The following is an 8,824-nucleotide window of genomic DNA, read 5'->3' on the forward strand; positions in this document are numbered from 1 at the left end:
ATTCCACTGATCCTGTCTTCCACAGTTTCAAATCTGCTTCTCAGCCCTTCTATGACACTGTCCGTTTCTGAAATCTTGTTATCTTTTGGATTTCTAATTGTTGTCTTTGTATAATTTCTAGTTGTGAATTTATCTTGGCATTTTGTTCCTACATTATTTTCCTGAATTATTCCAATTTTTTGTCTGTATTTTCCATGAATTTGCCTATTTTTTTCCTCATATTTTCAGCTTTTTGCCTCAGCTCTTGGAAAATTCCAAGTATTAGAGATTTGAATTGCCTATCAGGTAGTTCTAGTGCATTTTCTTCCACTGGAGAGTCATTTGGTGTTTTATTTCGGATGGCTACTGGATCCATGCTGTCCTGTGTTTGTAAATGTTTTGATATTGTCTGCTGTCTTCGGGTCATTCATTAGTTACTTTTCTCATTTATTGATTGTAGATTTGTTTGTTTCTTCCCTTTTAAAAAAAAAATTGACTATGTCTGAGCAGGCGGACTGTGTGTTCTTTGTTTGCTCATCTGTGGGTACAATACTTTTTGCCTGCTTCTCCAATTGGCAGGGTCAGTCACTCAGATATGCTACAGCAGGGAAGGTCTAGCTGAAGAGGAGTTACTGGGACCGGTTGCTTGTGGCACTTACTACAGCCACCAGAGCAGTTCGGTAATCAGTGCAGGGCAGATTCCAGTAGGCCGTGCCTGCGCTTCTTGGTGGCGTTATATCAAGTGCACGGTGCAGGTAGGCAGGATGCAGCGGGGAGATTGTTATGTGTGGAGCTAAGATGGATATGGGAGAGAGGAGAGAGGAACAGTAGCCAAAAACATACAAACAAGCAAAAAGGAATGCTAGGGGAGCTTGCCATTGGAGTGGAGAGATGAGAGGCTATGAAATGGAGAGAAACAGAAAGGGGAAGAGGAAGAAAAGAAAGAAGAAAAGAGTGAATAAATTAAAATCGGAAAGGTTAAAGAACCGCAAAGTTTCCAGGGATCCCACCAGTGCAGCTATGAGGTCTGTGGAAGTCGCTCTCATGTTTTGCAGTGCAGCCTGGCTAGAAGGCGTAGGGGTATACAATGCCAGGTATTCAGGGAACAGAAAAGGAATTAAGATATAGAGAGATGAGAAACTGAGCAATGAAGAAAGACAATAAGGGAAAAAGAGGGAAAAGAAAACAAAACAAATTAAAAAAAATAAAGAATAAGAAAGGCTCCCAAAAAAACAGAAGAAAAAAAAAAAACGAGAAAAGAAATGCCCTCAGGGATTCCTCTGCACATCTGTGCAAGCCGATGGGGAAGTCTCCTTGCCCCGCAGCACCGCCTGGCCAGAAAGGGCTCCCAACTCAAGAAAAGGAAAAGAAAACAAAGAAACAATTCAAAACCAACAAATGAACAAAAGCCCCGGGATCACACCAGCATGGCAGCCCAGACCGGGAAGCAGCTCCACACTTGAACAGAGCTCCACAGCCCCTCAGGAAGAAGCAAAGATGGCACACGGAGCCAGGTATTTGAGTGAAAGTAAGGGGAGGTGGTAAGAGGTAAGGAAGAAATCAAAAGAAGCAGAAAAAAAAGCAAACTAGCGGCTAACAAATGGCACTCAGAGAGCCACCTAGTGCAGGCTGGTGTTTCTCGGACAACAGACTGTGTCCGCGGGAAGCAGAGGGGGCTGAGTGTGAGAGAAGAATGGTAGGGAGTGGGAAAGCATGTATCACAAATTACTGGAGCTCTGCAGCCCCTCAGGAAGAAGCAAAGATGGCGCACAGAGCCAGGTATTTGAGCGAAAGGAGGGGGAGGTGGTGAGGTAAGGAAGAAATCAAAAGAAGCGGAAAAAATCAACACCAGCAGCCAACAAATGGCACTCAGAGAGCCGGTCCATTCGGGTGTGTGGAATCCAAGCAGCCAGTGTTTCCCGGTCAAGAGATTGTGGCTGCGGGAAGCAGAGGAGGCCGAGTCGGGGTAAAGAAGGGTGGGGGGGTGGAAAGCGTATATTGCAAATTACTGGTTGTTTTGTCTCCCGTTGGACGCTCCTTGAGGCTGCTTTCTCGTACCCCTTGTTTGCTGGTCTCTGATAGGAGTCCAAGATGGCAGATCCACGCTGTGTTAGCTGGTAGAGGACCTCTGCATAAATTTCTCCTCGCTCTCTGTTCTTTGTCAGTTTTCTCACTCCAGTTGGTGCTTGGCTGAGTTCTTTATCTCTTCATTTCATGTTTTTGGGTTTCAGGATTGTTGTATTCTCTGTTCAGCTTAGTTTTTCAGATCTTTGCTGTGGATGGACGGCATGGTGCTTCTGCCTAGAGCACCATTTTGCCAGAACTAGTAATTTGTATGTTTGCTACAAATAACTATACCATTAACTAACATTTATATGAGGCTCTAGGTTCATATATATTATTTCAATTAGCTTCAATAAGCAAGTTGTTGAATGGGGAACACATGTTACTATCATTATTTTATAGATGAAGAATCTAATAACCAGATATACTGGATGACTCATCCAGTAATCACAGAAATCAGGTTTTTTAAATTCTCATTTATTTAACTCCATCACAGTGTTATTCCTTTCACTGCTTTGCTTTCACTCAGGACCTTTTTACTTCTTTAATTTCCAGTCAAAATTAAATTTTATCCTTGAAATACTGCACTTTTCCAAATGAATAATTGGCCTAATTGAGAATAAAAAAAAAAAAAAAAAGTCTAAGCTTAAGTGGATGAAATTCTACTTTCTATACAACTTGGGAATAGAAGGACTACATTAGATAATTTAGTTATTACCCTGCATAAACATATACACTATAATAAAACCTGAAAATTTTCTTCACTCTTGTGATAAAAGGGAAATTAGAAATAAAGATCCACTGGCAAATTTTCAAAACTTTTCTGGGAAACCATAATTTTAATCTATTTGTGTCTCTAAGCACAGTTCCATGCTGTTCTAACTAGTAAAAATTCAGAAAATTAACTTTCAATAAATATTGTGTTACTGTATAGAAAAACACTTCTTTACCCTTATCTCCCTCTATTTCAGTAACCAATATGTTACCCAATATTAGCTCACTAATATGAAGATTTCCAAAGGGATTGTCTACTATACAAGTGGAATTGTCACTCTTGTATAGCAGTCACTGCACAAACTGTAAAAATTAGAAAAATGAACTCCTACCCAGATAATAAGGATTTCCTGGCTGGTGCAAATGGTTACGTACTCAACTACTAGCCAAAACGTTGGTGGTTCAAACCTACTCAGAAGTGCCTTGGAAGACAGGCCTGGTGATCTGTTTCTGAAAAATCATAGCCTTAAAAACCCTATGTAGTAGTTCTATTCTGCACACATGGGGTCACCATGAGTGATAGATGACTCAATGGCAACTAGCAAAAACAAATTATCATAAACAGAGTCATGTCAGAGGTAGGAGATAATCATTTTAAAGATATAAAATTGCTCTAAAAAGAGTTGACTAACACCTTGTTGAAGTAATTAATATAATTAAGAAAAATTATATTTCTTTAAAGAAGGCTCTATTTGGCTCTAGAAGCATTAAGCAAGCATATTTGAGCATGCTCATTCAAGCAAGAACGTACTTGTTGTCTGGTTTTAATGGCAGAAAAATCCATATTTTGAATGTGAATGAATTAGGCTGTCTTAGTAGAATGACAGTTTTAAAAATTCAAATCATATATTGACTTTCTTTATTCCAAGGCTGGGCTTACCAAACACATTTCTGATTGCACTTTGACTTTTAGTCTAGGATATAGATAGACAGCATCTAGTCATATTTGGACCTTTGGAGTATCTTGCTGAAGGAAAGAAAATGTGCTGATCCAGCTTTGAGTTCTAACATTAAACATCTGCCTCTGGGGGCTTGGTTAATGTGAGCCTGTTCCTGTGAGACAAATCTATTCTTGGTATGTTGATATATCCAGTCCTCGTGCTTTCCAAGGCTAAAAAGCTGACTGCAGGCTGCTTTACGAACACTCCAAAATAATGAGAACAGATGAGGCATCCTGGGGAGCATCAACATCTTACATACAACCCATGATCCCAATACAACTTTTGGTTAAATTTTAATATTGATCATTTACTATGCATTCAAAATCATGCTAATTGTTAATTAGAATTCAGTTAGAAAACTCAGGCTTATTTCCAAGGAACTTGAACCTTGTTCTTGTTCTATGAAAGGTGATGGTTGAGAGTCTTAATATGAGAGACAACATAATTTTAAGTATTTTATATCATATAGGAGAAAATACATGCCAATTCCTTTATTTTACATCAACAGATAGGAAGAAAGCGTTCCCATTCTACGTCCATACAATAAATAGAGTGATCATCTTAAATAGTATTTGGTAATCCCTCTGTTAAAAGACTCTTTAATGATTTTCTATTGCACTTAGAAGAAAATTCATCTTCTTTAACATGAGCCTCTATTTATTTTCTTCTTGCCTGAGCCCATCTCACACCACTCTGCCCCTTTCTAACTACTTTTCAGTCACAATAGAACTTTTCTTTTTTAGAGTTAGATTCCCTAGAACCAGACTCTGAGAACAGGAGGTTTATTATGGAATTTTATCAGAACAGAGAGGAAATGAAGAAAGCAGAATTGGGCAGAAGGAGAAGTTGAGCAGTGACGCAGTTACAACAAAGGTAGTTGTGGAGCTAGATGACCATTTAGAATTATCTCAAAATTAAGCAAGTGGGCTGGGCCTGTTCCTGTATCCTAGGGGGAATCTAGGCAGTGCCCCAGAGCATCTACTATGTTTGCTGGTCTGAGTAGACCAACATCTCTCCCAACTCAGGGCTTTTTCAGATGTTTTTCTATTCCTTTTGCCTAGATATAAGTGAATCAGGCTAGCTCCCTCCTCCACCACTCCTCCACCTTGCCACCATTGCATAGGACAGTTGGGTTCATTTTCCAGCTCATATTGGAAGTATAAATTCATGAAAAATCTTTCTCTGACTTCTAAGTCTAAATTACATTTTTAAAAACTCTTTCACACCAGTCTATACTTTGCTTTTATATATAATTCTCAAATGTCTAATTATGTTTTCCTTGAGTGGTGTTTTATTTAGTACTGGTCTTCCTCACTATTTCGTAAGCTTGAAGAACACTGAGACATTTAAACTTTACTCACAACTATATTCTTATAGCCTCAGTGACTTGAACATTACAGAAGCTTAGTAAATATATTTCAATGAATGAATGAATTATGAGTCTTCTTTCTCACAGGCCCTAGCTGTTGCTGGCTTTTCCCCTTGACTAAATGACATAATATCAACTGAGATGTTTCAACAAATGGATGCAATGCTAGAAATGCTCACTCATCTATGTCAAGAAGTTTGGAAGAGCGCTACCTGGTCAACTGACTGGAAGAGATCCATATTCATGTCTATGCCAAAGAAAGGTGATCTAACCGAATGCAGAAATCACCACACAATATCATTAACATCACAGGCAAATAAAAATTTTGCTGAAGATCATTTAAAATCCCCTGCAAGAGTATATCAACAGGGAACTGCCAGAAATTCAAGGTGGATTCAGAAGCGGATGTAGAACAAGGGACATCATTGCTCATGTCAGATGGATCTTGACTGAAAACAGACAATACCAGAAAGATGTTTACCTGTGTTTTATTGACAATGCAAAGGCACTCAACTGTGTGGATCATAACAAATTATGGATAACATTGCAAAGAATGAGAATTCCAGAATACTTAATTGTGCTCATGAGGAACCTGCACATAGATCAAGAGGCAGTCATTCAAACAGAACAAGGAAGTACTGCATGGTTTAAAGTCAGGAAAGGTGTGTGTCAGGGCTGTATTCTTTCATCATACTTATTTGATCTGTATGTTGAGCAAATAATCCAAGATGTGGGACTATATAAAGAAGAATGGGGCATCAAGCCTGGAAGAAGACTTATTAGCAACCTTTGTTACACAGATGACACAACCTCGCTTGCTGAAAGTGAAGAGGACTTGAAATACTTACTGATGAAGATAAAAAACTACAGCCTTCACTATGGATTACACTGCATAAAGAAAACAAAAATCCTCACAACTGGACCAATAAGCAACATCGTGATAAATGCAGAAAAGATTGAAGTTGTCAAGGATTTCATTTTACTTGGATCCACCATCAACACCCATGGAAGCAGCAGTCAAGAAATCTAACAACACATTGCACTGGGCAAATCTGCTGCAAAGGGCCTCTTTAAAGTGTTGAAAAGCAAAGATGTCACCTTGAAGACTAAGCTGTGACTGACCCAAGTCATGGTGTTTTCAGTAGCCTCATATGCATGCAGAAGCTGGACAATGAGAAGGGAAAACTGAAGAAGAATTGATGTCTTTGAATTATGGTGTTGGTGAAGAATATTGCATACACCATGGACTGTCAAAAGAATGCACAAATCTGTCTTGGAAGAAGTATAGCCACAATGTTTCTTAGAAGCAAGAATGGCGAGACTAAGTCTCACACGTTGTAGGGGAAAAACATCACAAAGTCTAGAAAAGCAAAAATAAACTTTTATTTGGCATATATTCAAAAAGGCAAAAGTGGGAAATGGGCAACCATGCTTCCAGAGCTATATCTGCCTGAGTCCAAGGAAATATCACAGAACAGACAAAAGTGCAAAAACGGACAATCATGCTGCCACAGCCATGTCTGCCTGAGTCCAAAGAATATTACAGAATAGGCAAGAATGGGAAAATGGACAAGCATGCTGCCACAGCCATGTCTGCCCGAGTCCAAAGACCATATTGAAAGCTTAGCCTTTTCAGATTGGCTAGAAACCGTGATCCTACATTTTAAATTGTCTTTCTTAACAATCATCGGTACAGCTTTCAGTAACAAGAGTCAGGAGGGTCTTCATTGGTCCAACAAATTTCTATTCACTAAATGCTAATATAAAAAGATGAGTGGAAAGTCTTCTGTGCTGTGTTTGATCGACTTTATGTGAAACTTTCCCTAAAAGATATTTTCCAAGATTATCTTAGCTATTGTCTTTATACCTCAGGGCCCAGTTGATGTGTCCTTGTGAATTCTTGTGAGCCCAGCTCCAGCTGAGTCACATTCTCTATGCTCAAGGACAGGGAATAATAACTTCAATATTATTTCCTAAATCACACATACATTGGACATCCGTGGAGAAGGACATCATGCTTGGTAAAGTAGAGGGTCAGAGAAGAAGAGGAAGACCCTCAAAAAGATGGATTGACACACTAGCTGCAATAATGGACTCAACCATAACAATGATTGTAAGGATGGCACGGGATCAGGCATTGTTTTGTTGTTCAGGGAGTCACTATGCATCGGAACAGACTCTACTGCACCTAACAACAACAAGTTTGTTATACTGTGGTAGCTTGCATGTTACTATGATGCTAGAAGCTATGCCACTAGTATTTCAAAAACCAGCAGGATCACACATGGTGGCCAGGTTTCAACAGACCTTCCATACTAAGACCAGGAAGAAAGACCTGGTGGTCTACTTCCAGAAATTAGTCAGTGAAAACCTCATGAAATGCAACAGAATATTGTCTGAATTGATTGCTTTGGACACTACATCAGGAGGGCTCAATCTATAGAGGAAGACATCATGTTTGGTGAAGTAGAGGACCAGTGAAGGTGTGGGAGTTCCTTGGTGAGATGGATTCACACACTAGCCACCACTGGTGGACTTGAGCTTGCCAGCAATCTCAAAGGTGATGCAAGATCAGGCAATATTTAATTCTGTTGTACATAAAGTCACCATAAATTGGAGTGAACTTGATGGCAGTTAACAACAACAACAATAATGATTTTAATTTAATTCTGACCATTTTTCTTATATAAAGCAAGCAGTATCCATTAGGATCTTCTCTGATATTTTAACTTACCTCCTTCTGCTGTCAAGTCAAATCTGACTCATAGTGACCATGTAGGACAGAGTAGGACTGCCCATAGGGTTTCCAGTGCTGTAAACCTTTATGGTAGCAGACTGCCACATCTTTCTCCCACAAAACTGCTGATGAGTTTGAATCACTGTCCGTTCAGTTAACAGCTGAGCACTTTAACCACTATGCCACCGGGACTCCTTTATTTTAACATAGAGGTTCTCAAACTTTAGCTCACATCAGAATCAACAGAAGGACTTGTAAGAACTCAATTTTCTGAACTCTACTCCCAACATTTCTGCTTCTGTAAGTCTGGGGAAGGACACAGCATTTATGTTGATGTTGATGCTGATGCTCTAGACATGGTACTTTGAGAGACATTATCTTAGGGAAACTTTAAGTAAATCAACACATGAAATTTAGGAGATACTTTTATCCTTATGAATCTAAAATGCGGGAGAGGTCATGAACAATCCTGTGCCCAAACATATTTCAAATTTGTACTCCTTTGACAAATACTAATTTAATAAGGTATAAATTGTACTGTCCAAATTTAAAGCAGGAAAAAACAAAGTAAAGGGAGAAAACGGTTCTGATTCTGTTCTGTAGAAAACAGTACAAAAGCAGAGGAAATGCAGTCACCAACATGGCCATCTGTCCTAGCTTGTCCGGTACAGACAGCTAATGAGAGTAAAATTTTCAACAGCAATTCTTGGTAAGAAGACAGTACACATTTAAAAGTGAATGGAGAGACAGAAAACTTCCCCAATATCATGAAAGATGAAAATCTGGCCATCCAAGAAGCTCTACGAACCCCATATAGGAAAGACCCAAAAAGAAAATCACCAAGGCATAGCATATTCACACTCACCAAAACCAAAGACAAACAAAGAATCCTGAGAGCAGCTCATGAAAAACAAGAAGTCAAATACAGTGGAGAAACAATAAGACTAAGCTCAGATTATT

This window comes from Trichechus manatus, unplaced genomic scaffold (assembly GCF_000243295.1).
Source record: "Trichechus manatus latirostris isolate Lorelei unplaced genomic scaffold, TriManLat1.0 scaffold00129, whole genome shotgun sequence".
Lineage (NCBI taxonomy): Eukaryota > Metazoa > Chordata > Mammalia > Sirenia > Trichechidae > Trichechus > Trichechus manatus.